This window comes from Miniopterus schreibersii (assembly GCF_964146895.1).
Source record: "Miniopterus schreibersii genome assembly, chromosome: 9".
Lineage (NCBI taxonomy): Eukaryota > Metazoa > Chordata > Mammalia > Chiroptera > Miniopteridae > Miniopterus > Miniopterus schreibersii.
In genome coordinates this window covers 25,382,257-25,396,173 of record NC_138118.1, presented here as the reverse complement: position 1 = coordinate 25,396,173, position 13,917 = coordinate 25,382,257, and positions in this window count along the sequence as shown.

Genomic DNA, 13,917 nt, shown 5'->3' with positions numbered 1-13,917 from the left:
GTTGGCACTTTAAGCTTGTTTCATTGTTATCATTGTGGTTGACAATGTTATTACAGTTCAGCTCCATGTACATGCAGGTGATCTCCTAGGCACCTGGAAGGGTGTGGAAGGAATAAGCCATGGTTTCTTCTCTTGAGAAGCTCCTTGTTTAGTGGGGGAAAAGGCATATAAACATTTAATTACACTTCAGTGTTACACCTGCAGAACTGAGCCCCAGTGCATAGAATGTTATGGCAATCCAGAGGAGAGAATGTTAACATTTTCTGGGAATAGCAGGAAAAGTTTGAAAGGAGAGCTGATTCTTGAACTGAGCCTTTGGGCGGGGGGGGGGGGGGGAGAAACCTTGTAAATCAAACCATAAAGTAGAGGAAATTTTTGTAAGTAAGGAAACAACATCTGAGAGATAGAATGAAAATGGCTCATATATAGAACAGCTGATGGTTCAGGAAGGATGCAACATGGAAAAATAAGGGTGGATTAGAAAGTAAGGTATATGATGACATTACTCCCTTGTTTTTTATTTATTTCTCCTATTAAAATTTAAATATCACCGGGGCAAGGACTTACTTTGTGCTGTTTTTTCCCCCCTGTATCTCAAGCAACTACCAAAGTTTCTGAAATATGGAATAAATATATATTGTTTGGACAAAGAAATTAATCATTTATCTATTACTTACACAATTCACTTGCCTCTAACATATTTTTTATCCATTTCCTTTGTGCCCGTGTGCTACTCTGTTAGTAACTTAGAAACTCTACTTTTCTGTGTAGGTCTCTTATCTCTCTTATAGATTAGAAGCTCTTTATGAAATGTGGTCATTATTACGGCTCCTGGCACTTAATAGGTTTGTATAAATATTTGCTTCTATCAGATTATTTCCTGCTTCAATGTAGGACATGAATATGGAAGATGCTGGAAATAGGGCAGAGAAAAAGATGCAGAAGGCAAGCTAGCCCTCCCTCACAATTGTGCCTCTAGAGGCAGTTTGCTGTCATTGTTACAGAGAAATGAAAGCTGTGCGGCATATGCAGGCAGTTTATACCATGTATGGCCATAGTGCAGCATATCAGTATCTTTAGGTAGCTGTCGCCAGATAGCTCTGTCTTTCCCTACATAAAATGAGTAACTCACATGTTTTGTTTAAGCAATTTTGATGGACCCAAACACATTTTGAATGCTCAACTCCCCAATATCTTTGTGTGTGGACCTTTTTACATAAAGAAAACATAAGACTCCAGTAGAGCCTGGTGGAGTGATTTAGGGAGGTCAAAACTAACATTGCAGCCAGTGGCCATCAACTCCCTTTACAAAGAGCTATCACTGGAATTTTTCACACATTGTCCTCCCTTCCCCTCCATTGAGTTGTGACATGGTGATTATAAAAATGTGTGATCTTTGCTCTCTAGGATTTATAACCAGCTAGAGAAGATAATTTTAATGAGCAACCATGAGCCTAAACCTTAGCTGCTAAAATGATCAACTGTCCTTATTCTTAATGGTTGGATTAGCTCCAGGAGGGCCAGGACCCTATCAAGGCTGTGTACTGTTGTACCCCACTGCCTAGTCCAGCGCCTAGCACACAGTAGGCAATATTTGTGGGGTGAAGGAAGAGACTTGTTGTCTTACCAATCCATTATGATGCTTTTGTAGCTCCTTATAAATGCCTTCTTTGCATAAGGGCTAGTTCAGCACTCACCAGTCTCTCGTGTGTGTGTGTGTGTGTGTGTGTGTGCGTGTGTGTGTGTCTGTGGGAGAGGCATGAGGAAGAGTGGGGATGTGGTACAAAGAGGGCTAGATTTATAATCAGTTTGAGTCCCTTCTCTAGCATTCTTAGGCAAAACAACTTCTCAGACTTGCTTTTATATTTTTATTTTTTAAAGTCTTCGATACTTCTTGTACATACTGTTTAACAAGAAGGCCTCAGGAACTGACTTTCAGCTCTTCTCTGCTGAGGAATAACCTGCAAACGTACACCCATCTCTGAGGTAAACATAGACAGGGCTACTCTATGGGCTGCCTTACATACTGGCTGCGAGTGGTGTGAGCAACTTTAGAAGGGATGTAAATCTAGATGGGACAAGAAAGGCAAAGGCAGGCTCTCATATCAATCCATCCTTAGGCTTAAAGTTGCAATGTAAAGACTGTCAAAGGGTTAATAATTAAGCATTATCAATCACATATGTATGTATGAATACACCTGCTCCTCTCCTGATGTAGGACTAATGTAGTGAAGGACAGAAGATGCATTGAGTGCTGCAAAGGGAAGGAGGGTGAGTGGACCAGGGGAGCCCCTGGAGGGAGTAAGAGCACAGAAAGACCATCATAGAGAAAATAGGAGATAAAGTCTGTGAAAAGCTTAAATTATGTTAATTCCAATTATTGTGCAAACTATACATATTAACTCATGATCAATTACAAACTTAGTAAAAGCATTCTGGAAAACCTGCATGTTCAAGACATCATGTTCTATCTCTAAAAAATAGAGGAAAAATTTAAGTGGTATTTCATACTTGAGCAGCTAATTTTTTTAACAGTTTTTTGGTTGGGCAAAATTTTTTCCTGTTATGCAGTGAGGACTCCAGATTGATTGCATTATAAATTATTCTCCTGTTTTTGTGAAGTGTACATTGTAGAAATGACAGTGGCTGCCTAGAAGAGCAAAAAATTCAATTTTCTTCTAGGTACCTTTGGCGGAATCTTCATGTTGAAGTATCAGGATTTTGACCAGGCATCCTGAGTGTACAAGAGAATAATTTCCACCATAGTTTCTCTTTCCATTAAGGAAAAGAAGCAGAACTACCTATTCTTAACAATATTCCTTTTGTTCAACGTTTCCCTAGTGCCCCTTGAAAAATATTCAATCTTTGTCAAGTTGAGGTCTTGTGGGATCACAAGGCCCTCTGGAACTGTGTCAGGAATACACTAGGAAAAGCATTTTATCCATCATATGAGCATGCAAAGTTAAAATTCTGAAAATTTAGCACTTTGGAAAATGAGAGAGTGTTGGAATTTTTGGGATGGTACATTGGGATTACAAAAACCAGGATGTAATAGGGAACATATCAGATGGGATTGTTAGGTGAAAACAACAGAACCCTACACAGTAAAGAAATTATTAAAGGATATTAAAGGCAGATCACACACTCTCTGGGAGTTCAGCGAATGGGCCTTGGAAGCTATGAAACTGAGCACAATGCCCAAACTATACACTGAGGTTAATATAGCAGATTAAACATCTGGTACTGTTACCAGAGTCACTGAGTCAGAAGGGACTCTCCTCTCCTCCACTTTTGTCATGCTTGTGAGAAAGAATTCAGACAAGTGACAGAAAGCAGTGTTGAGGCAAAAGCAAGAGGATTTATAAAGGAAACAAAGCAAGTGAATTTATTAAGAATACATGTGGCATAAAGCACAAGTGGGCAACTCAGCTGGTCTGAGTGACCCACTCGGTGGGGGTTCAAGGGTTTTATATCCATGCCCCCATAGGTTTCAAGGTTCCCCTGCTGGATATCTTGGGCAACAGACTAGATTTCATGGTCCCCTTTTACACTATTGTGGCTTTCCCCAGAACTTTTGAGAACATCTGGTGATTTTATTTGGGCAAGTCCCAAGACTGCTGGCTTCTTTGTTCAGTGGGTGAGATGAACTCCCCTTTTTTCTTCCCCCCTTCCCCTTCTCCAGTCCTAGTAGCTATCTATCCTGCCTAACAATACTACTCAGCACTGATACATAGCTTGCCTCACTGCTACTTGGCACTTGATTCTAGAATTTCCATCACCACTTCTCTGTAAGCCAGATGTCTCTGTGGTTATTCTTCTTGAAAATTGATTCCCATTAGTACCTGTTGCCACATGTTGACTTCTTTCTATATAGTAATCTCCCGTAGTTTACATTAGCTTCGAGAAAGACTGAGTTTTTGACTTCTACCCTAGGGACATGGGACATGGGACACAATAAGGGAAATATTCCAAACAATAGAAGTGAGATTAAAAAGATACTGATAATATCCGTGAAAAAGTCCATAACAAATAAAGTGTTTTTACTTGCTCTGCCCCCTCAGCTAATGCAGGATTTCATCCCCCAGCAAAGACATCTTTAATATTATGTGGGACTTCCATACGAGCTTCGTCTATGCTCATAAACAAATCTAAACCATTACCAATTAGGGCAAATTTGGCCATAATGTTACTCAACATTTCTCATGTTATATTCTGTTAAAAGAGTGTCAACATGGTCTCAATTACTCCCCCAAGTCTCATAGAACTTTTAGAAAAACAGTTTTTAATTACAGTCAGGTCTGTGTCTTTATCACTGGTCTCAGATATGAATCCCATGGGTGCTGGGCCCTGTGCAAACTCTAAGTGATTGATCACTGCACACAGCACTTACAGCAGGACTGTTCCAGCACTCAGTATCACTGGACTTTACTGCTGGGTCAATCTTCCTCCATTTTTCTAAAAGATGTTTTTCTACCAAAAGATGCCTCAGTCCCTCCTGCTAATAGACTTTTGGATGACTTGCCCTGAAATTTGCCAAACTTACCAGGACATTTAGGAATCCTCCTTAGACACTAGCATGTTTTCTCAGCTTTTGTACATCTGAAGTCTTTATTTCACGTCATTTTTTTGAAAGAAATTTTGGCTAGATATACAAGTTTAGATTGTTTTTTTTTTCTTTCAGTAACTTAAAGATGGCTTCTGGCTTGCCATATTTGATGAGAAATCTACTCTCATTCTTATATTTGGTCCTCTGTACACAATGTGTCTTTTTTTCTTTGGAAGCTCTTAAGATTTTCTTTTATCACTAGTTTTTAGTTACCTAAATACAATGCACAGTGATGTTATTTTGTTTATATTTTTGGGGTCATGAGGTTCTTTCAAAAAATTAAAATGTAACAAAAACATTTTCAGACATATAAAAGCTGAGAGAGTTTATTGCCAACCAGGCCTGCACACAAGTTGTTTGATGACAAATGTTTAATAGATAGCTTGCCAGCAAAACGGCACTAGATCTGTTGCATTTTCCAATTTTTATAGTGACCTTACTATGACCAATTTCAAGATATCAACCAGTCATCTCTGAACACAGAATAAAGAAGGGAGGCACGTAAGTGACTCTTGCAGACCTATGTGAATTGGCTCCAGCACACTGTTGCCTACACTATAAGAAATATTAAAGGAAGTCCTTCAGATAGAAGAAAAATGATACCAGATGGAAACTGGGATCTACATAACAGAATTAAAAGCACTAGAAATTAAAAATATATGAGTAAATACAAAATATTTTTTTCTAATTAAGTGTATTGCTATAAAAGATAATTGACTGCCTGAAGCAAAAAAATAACAATGTGGACTGTAAATCTTAGAGTAACTACTAAAAAGCAACAACATCAAGAGACACAGCTAATAAAATAATAATAAAATATAGAATTATACACAAATTAATTAATAAAAAGGGCAGAAAGAGAAAAAAAAGAAACAAAATAGATAGTGCAAATTGAACATCTAAGCCCAATTCTATTGATTATTACATGAAATTTAAATAGTCTAATTACTCCAATTTTAATGTAGAGTTTGTCAGATTAAATTAAAAGGAAGATCTAACTACATGCGATTTTTAAGAAACCCACTAATATATATGTAACCCTCTCATAATAAGTTGAAAGAGATACTTGTACAAATCTCACTGAGGGAAGCCATTGGTGATCAGTGCATTTAAAGTTTTAATATTTGAAGAAGTTTATAATCCATGTTTTCAAATTAATAGTCAATTCATACCACCTGTAAATGAAATTAGGCACAGAGGTGAAGGGATACAAAGGATTATGTCATGTGAACTCTAAATTTAACAACAGGTTAATCATATTCTAAGAAGAATGAAGTAAATTTATAGTGTTCTGAATTTGGAATTGGAACATCTGGGTGGGTCATCCATGTCCTACATTTTATTAGCTGTATGACTTTTGCTAAAGCCTACCTCTCTAGGACTCAATTTCTTTTTCTGTAAAACAATGCATTCTCTAGGGTGGTGGGGATTCATTCATCAGAGCTTTAAAATATTTGGGAGACCACCTCACAACCTCTCAGACTCTAATACAAAATCAGGTTGAGTTGAGAGGTTCTGCCTAGCCTGAGTATATATTTTGAGAAAGCTCCCCCATAATTCCAATGAACAGCCCCTCCCTAACCCCATAGCCTACTCACCAGTTGAAGATCACTGAACTAGATCATTTTTCTGGCCCCTTTCATCTATGACATTTAATAATTCTTTATTTTGTGCAAAATTAATATTTGGATGTCCTTCAGATTACCTCACATTTGTAGCGACCTATTAGGCAAGCACTGACAAGCCCCAGGCTTGGCTCCTTGGGATCATGCCATTTCATTTCAATTGATGGATTGGAAATGTCAGTCTGTAACTCTGTTGATTTATCTATAGATATTTTATTTCAGGGTGAATGCATAGATCCAATAAAGAATACACTGTAGATGCTCATATTTAGTTGCCTATGCAGCTCAGTTCTGCTTAGTGACTGTTCAATGCTGCTTTGGTCTAGTGTGGCTGGCATTGATCTGTTGAAAAATCAATGAAGTCTGTGCTTTGTAAGAGAGAGCACTAAATTAGTTTTACTGATTCACAAACTGGAAAGTAGGTTATTGCCCGACATTCCAGTAATTGCTGCAGGCTCTTTGGCAGGCTCAGTGGCAGATACTGAGGGCAGGATAACCACCCAGATCCCTGGGGTCAGAGGGAACTTGGCTCTGCAAGTCTAAGAGGGTCTAGCCAAAGCATAGTTTTCAGAAAGGAGAGGAGGAAGTCCTCATTCAACTTTCATCCAGGGTTACAGGAAATAGTTTTCTGACCCAGCATATGGTTTGTTTTACTTTTAATATGTCAGGGATGTTTTTTTAAATTATTTTCCCATTATATTCGCTTTTCAAAAAACAACTTTTACCCATCCCTCCCCTGAGAGTGCTTGAGGATTCTGCGTTATTTCATTTCTATCATGTTACATTTCAGAAGACTTGCAGAGTTAAATCTTTGCAGAAAAGATGGGGCTAATTAAGTAAGAGTGGGTCATGTTCTAATTTCCCATTCTTAGTCATAATGAAAATTGTTTTAATTATAAGAATTAGGCTAAGGGACTAAAATTTTATTCTAATAGTTATGAACATCACCTTCACATACATAGGTCAAAAGAGAAACCTGTACAAATCCCACTCAAGGAAGCCATCGATGATTTCAGAGGAAACGAGATGGAAGAGGTCATAGGCAGGAGTGATACAGCTCGCATGTTAGCTATCCTACAGCATACAGTGTGTTACTCTTGTGGCCCTGGGTAGAGATTTAGACTATATTTTTAACCAGTGCTAATCCTTATTGAAATCAAGAAGTAGAACTATTTTCCAGCTGACTTCACCTTTCAATTACTCTTTTGATTGCCCTGACTCCCAAAGTCTCCCCTTCCATTCTTCTTTCTTGCCACAGAGAAGGTGCCTGTCTTGTTTTCAGGTACCTATCAACAAGGCCATGACATGGCACAGCTGCAGGAGGCCCCATTTAGAGATTCAACTGGCAATAGTGCCTGGACTTGGGCAATACCCTGTAGCTTTCACTGAAGAATCAAAAGAGATTTAAGAAAAACTTCACTCTCCAGTGGTGGAGTACCAGGAATTTGGCAGGGGACAAGAGAAACATTTGAACTGGTAGCTTCCTAGTGTTCTAGTGTCACTGTAGTCATAATGGATTGTATACCACATGGCCCTGGCATTGATTCTTGAAAGATGGTATCATTTCTTCATTGATCAGTATGTTTTTAAGGAATGTAATGCGGAAGATACAAATTTGTTCCTAGAGATCTTGTGATATCTGCAAAGTGCTCTGACATACATTATATTCTTTTAGACTCTTGACATCATTAGGGGGATGGAGAAATAAGACATTATTATGTCTACTCTATCAAATTGGAAACAAAATATGAGAGACCAAGTTATATTCCTAATATTCACAAGTGAATAGTTCAGCTCCTCTAGAAATCAAATTTCCTGCCTCTAGAAGTCAAATGTCCTGCCCTTTAATCTACCTTTTTCTAAGCCTTTTTTTGGGTGTGTGTTATTAGTTATATACACCCTTTTTATAGTAGGAAGTTCCATTTGGGGGCAGGCCCACTTAGCGCTGTAAAATAGAAGCCAAAACAAACAAACATATATAGCTTTTTGGTTTTTCAGCCCATGTTCTCTAGAAAGCTGAGGCAAAAGCTTACCTGCTAATACTTTACTAGAGGTGCATATCAGGAAATTAAGAGTAAAAGGAAGAAGGAAATGAGGCAGGGAAGGAAGAAAAGTTTAGTGGGAGCTGTGATACCCTCAGATCTCAGTTCAAGAATGATGGGATTATTTCCCCAGCTTCAGAAACTGCTGCTGGGAGACAGTCATAGCTGCCAGCCCTCTTCAGGTATTGCCTTAGCTGAAGAGAGAGAGGCCTCATCCTAGCAGCACCCTCTTCCCAGAGCAGGCCACAACCAATGATTGCTCAATGCAGCAGCAAAAGGCCTGGCCCTCTTGTATCAATTCAAGCAACTTTGAAGGGCCACCTCAGTTTCAGAGTTTTCCATGAATTCAGATGAGGCCTTTGCTGTGACTTATAATGCAGCTTTTCCCTTTGCCCACCTCGGTTTCCATTCCTTTCCAAGACTACTCCCTAATAAACTTCCTACATGTCAATCTCTGTCTCATCCTGTTTCCCACAGATTCCCAACTTGCAAAAATACACGTTATGTTTTGTATTAGGGCTCTGAGACTTCCCTGTCTCCTTATAATCTTTCTCCTTCAGGAGGCATGTGGATGAATATGTTCAAGTGGGTACAATGTGTGAAGAGTTTTGTGTTACATGCAATATCCACTGGAGAATACTTACCACAGAAGAGACACTAAACACCCACGCACACAAAAAAACTCAGGCAGTTGACATTAGCTACCTTCTGTCACTGGCTATTTAATGCTTAAGAATTTAATGGCTGGGATAAAATGGATTTTCCTAAGCCAAAGGAAAGCTGGGAAGAAGCCACAGAAGCCCAGATATTGAAGGACATTGAGGTGAAACATAATCCTACCACCTCCTTTTACAAACGAGGAAGCATATCTAGAGAGGGAAAATGAGTTCTGTGTCAGCTTTTAATTTAGGAGGAAATGATTAGGAAAGAAGTTATTGTATTCATGTTAAAATTAAATGGTGTCCTCATTAAAACTCCATCTCTTAGGAAAGGACAAGCATTGGTGGAGACTTGTGTTTACTAAATCCTTATTATCTTCCATGGATTTCATATTTATTGTTTCCTCTAATTAACTGCTTAATATTCACAAAATCCTAGGAGGTATATATTATCACACTTATTAAGAAATTTAGTAGCCTGTGCAGGACCAGACTAAAAATTAGTGGCTCATTGAATCAAACCCTGATATTTAGACCCTAAATATCATGTTTATACAATAGCACTGCACTAACTCCAGAAGTGAAGTAACTATAGATTATTGAAGCCAAGAACAATAAAATCATATTTTCATTTTAACACCCTGTTTCTATTTCCTTTTTATTTTGAGTTAAAACATCAAAGATTATAAGGCAATGGGTTGCTCTAAGTTAATAAACACTTAAATTTATGTTTGAAACAATAAAACACTAACATAAATATGAGCAAAAACATTCAGGAAAATGCTTTTGCAAATCTGGTAACCACAGCCTTCAGTGTATTAGTCAGACTAAAGTCTTCCCACCCTACTATCTCCTTGTCTAAAATGAGGGCATTCTGCTCCTGGGTCTTCATTCTGCTCCTTCTAGCTCTCAAATAAACAAAACAAACACAACTACTACAGGCCTGCATACTTCTTTTCTTTTGTTTTGTTGTAATGAAAATCTTTACAAGAATAGGCCCTGGCTGTGTGGCTCAGTTGATTGGAGAGTCCTCTTGTAAACCAAAAGGTTTCAGGTTTGATTCCCAGTTAGGGCACATACCTAGGTTGTGGGTTGACTTGGGAGGCAACCAATTGATGTTTTTCTCTCACATTGATGTATCTCTTTCTCTCTCTCCCTTCCTCTCTCTTAAAATCAATAAACATATCCTTGGGTGAGGAAGAAAAAAATATTCCAAAAATAGGAACACCAATGAGGAGGAGTCAAAGTCACTGAAATACTGACCCCTTGCAGACACAGGAAGTGCAGTTGCTTCAGGAGATTGGAGCTCCACAGTGAGCATTCTGACCTCTGCCTTTGGTGGTTTAGACTAATTGGCTTATACTGTCTGGTTGCACAGGCCATGGGGAGCCTGGATGCTCTCTTTACAGCACAGTCATAACTCAGGTATTACTTGGAAAAAGAAAAAAATGCTTTATTTAGACTCAACTATCTGATCATTCACAAGGAATATTTAGTCATTTAGTCTTTGGCTTAGTCTTAACACAGTCTTTGGCTTTTCTCTCCCTCTCTCCCTCTGTTCCTCTCTCTTCCCCTTTCATGTTTACTATGTACCAGGCACAGTTCTAAGTACTTTATATATATTATCTTATTTAATCCTCATAACAACCCTGAGAAAGGTATGTGTGCTATTATTATTTTATAGATGAATAGATGGATATACAAAAAAGTTACTTAAATATCTTTGATCACACAGTAAGTACATTTGGGGGCCAGGACTTGAACCCAGGCAGCCTGTCTTAGGTGTCTACTCCCAGAACCACAATGCTATTCAGGTATCAGTTGAAGTAATAAACAGCACATGCTTCCTACTTCTGTCTTGACATGCTTCCTACTTCTGTGGGCCACTGAAAATCCTTTTTATTAAAATATCTTTTTATTGATTTTAGAGAGAGAAGAAGGGAGAGGGAGAGAGAAACATCCATCATCTGCCTCCTGCACGCCACCTACTGTGGAGCCCACAAGCTGGGCATGTGCCCTGACTGGGAATCGAACCTGTGACCTCTTGGTGCACTGGAGGACACTCAGTCAACTGAGCCACACCGGCCAGGGCTCACTGAAATTCTTGGCTCAACCCAAAGCACCTTAATCAGCTTTTAGCTAATTTACAACTCCAGAAAGATGGTTGCAGTGAAATTGCTAGTTCTTAACAACATTACTTTACTTGGACTGCTTGGGGTTATACTTGTCACCTATTTTATTCACTCTTCTATTCTTCACCTCCAGCTTCAAGATCATCTGCAGCCTTCCAACACTCCATGTTTGAGCCACACCTGATGTCCTTCTGCACTTTTCTGCCTCTGTGCTTTGCCTGTGCTCTTCCTACTGCCTGTAATGCCCTTCTTTCCCTTCCATACCTGGATAAAGTATTCCATCCTTGCAGCCTTACCATTCTAGTTCTTAAGTAGAAACATCAGAATGACCTACTTATGTGTCCTTTGTCCTCTCTAGATTGACTATCCCCTGAGGAATATAACAATATTTTATTCTTCTATGTGTCATTTTCTGTAAGATGTAATACAATAAAGACATGAAGTTAACATAAATATTTTACCATGAAAAATTTAAATGTGGGGAAAACCCTTTTAAATGTATCTGGTATTTAAAATGTTCATAACTCTCTTTAGGGGAGAGTTGTTTTGAGCAAAGTTCATAAATCTTTTACTTTTTCTCTAAGACCTTCAACCAGCAAAGCAAAATATATGTATAAAGGTAGTATAATTTAAAAATGCACAATAAAAACAAACTTATGCTATTGTGTGTATCCCAATGTGATTTGTCACAAAATCCCCAGTACCTAAGGGTCATTCCCCTCCATTTGCATGATGTCTGTCTGCCCAAGATGCCCATTTCCTGCTTTAAGAGTTCGAGAATTTAAGGATGCTCTCTGTACAAGATAATTTGCATTTATCTAGGACCTAAGGAGTATCACAGAGAGATTACTCAAAACTTATACCCAGTGAGAAGGACCCATTTGATCCTTTGCTCTTCTTGGAGAGAGAACCTTTGGAGTTCCTTCCACTGCAGGGAGGACTGGACTGAGGATGGTCTGGCTGGGTACTCTCACTACCATATACCCAGGAGCTGCAACTGTGTTTGTCTGACACTTTGCTGTGCCCAAGAAACACGTGATGAGGATCTAGTGGAATCTGGCTAGGATAGGAAGCTCCTTGATATTCTCCCTTTCATTGAGTAGAGAGAAACCAACACAGGGAGCTGACCTGAAAAGCACACACCAAATAATGTGGACAACTAAATTTATAGCTTAGTGGAAGAGGTAGGTTGATACCAACATTTAATTTAATTTTGTTCATTAGAAATCAGTAAGAATAAAACTAATGTGATTCATGGCTAGATAATAATAATAAAGTAGACAAAAATAGCATCATTCAACTATTGAGTGACTTTTAGGCTTCCACTAAAGCTTCCTGAGAATACATTTAGAGCCTATTTTAGGAAAAGAAGAGAATTAATATTTTATGATAGGAAATTCAATGACTAATTTTGCTCAAAATGAACAATTTAAGAACTCTAATAAGCTCTCTGTTTTCTTGAAGGTAATACTGATGCACAAAGCTTTATTCACTATTTTGAAAACCAAAAGTTTTTCATTTGGTGGCAATATCTGATCTGAACTCAGCAGTAAACCAGACCTGTTTATAGTCTTTACTTATTCCACTCAGTGTGAATCATTTATATATTTTTTAGCAGAAATAGGAATGTATTTAATTTAAGGGTGCTGACCCAGATTTGGAAGAAGGTTTCTGCTATCTGCCCATTTTGCCTTTCTAATATTGACAAACTCTAAATTTCATAACACCTCTGATTCCAAGGGCTACAAGTGTAAGACTGTGAGCTTGTAAACAGATAACATCCCTCTCTGAATGCCAGTCTTTTTGTCATCCCAGAGACCAAAATGCATTTTGAGTGGCAACCAACCATCAGCTTAATGCTTTATACCCTGTTGTCTGCAGATGAATAACTAATGCTGAATTTATTGTTGAATTCCAAAATGAATCAGGGGAGATTATCATTGTGCTTTCTGCCACCCCACATAAATATTTGATTTTTCATTTTTTAATTGCTAAAATCATACTGGTTTACAAAAAAAGTTATTCTCTTTTATACCTGAGATGATGTGCATTCTATCCAATGAAGGTTAAAGAACAGCTCTGTTTATTTTATATTTTCTAAGTCAACCAATCAATTTTAAGGATAGAGCACGTGGTTCTGAGAGATAGACAGTGTTGGCTCTAGTGAAACATAACTCTCTTTGACAGACAATTCAAGACAAAAGAATAGATTTTCCTTCCTAGAATTTGGTGGTGATCGAGTCACACTGAAGAGGATCCAAGTTTTATTTTGTTTTATGTGGAATGTCAGTTATAAATCACAAGTTGGTTAATTTACTTTTGGTGGGAGTGAGGGTGGAAAAGCAAGAAGCCATTTGGAACAAAGTAAGGTTAGAAGAAGAGCACAGTAATAGTTCTTTAGGAAACAAACAAGTTTCAGAAAGAGTCAGTAATGTTCTGGAATTTCCACATAAGCCTATTTTGATAGGCTTTTTCCTTTTCCTAGAACAACTTTATCTCCTCAAGTCTGCATTCTGCTTTTCTATATGATTCAACAGTAGGTTCAAATATTACCAACTTCAGGAAGCTTGTGTACATGTACAGTGCACAACTTCCATACAGAATTTATTATTTGCAATTTATGCAAATAAATTATTATAACTGATTTTGCATCTAGAAATAATTTTAATAGAAGTTTGGTGATTATTCCATATATATCCTGACTGAATAATTTCTGTTTTATGTTAGGAGACAACTCATTTAATAAATATTTAAAACATAATGCCATCCTGTAAACCTGGAAAATTCAGAAGAAAATTGAATAATGACATATTCTGTGTGTGTACCTCAACAGATAACCCACTTTCTGTGGAA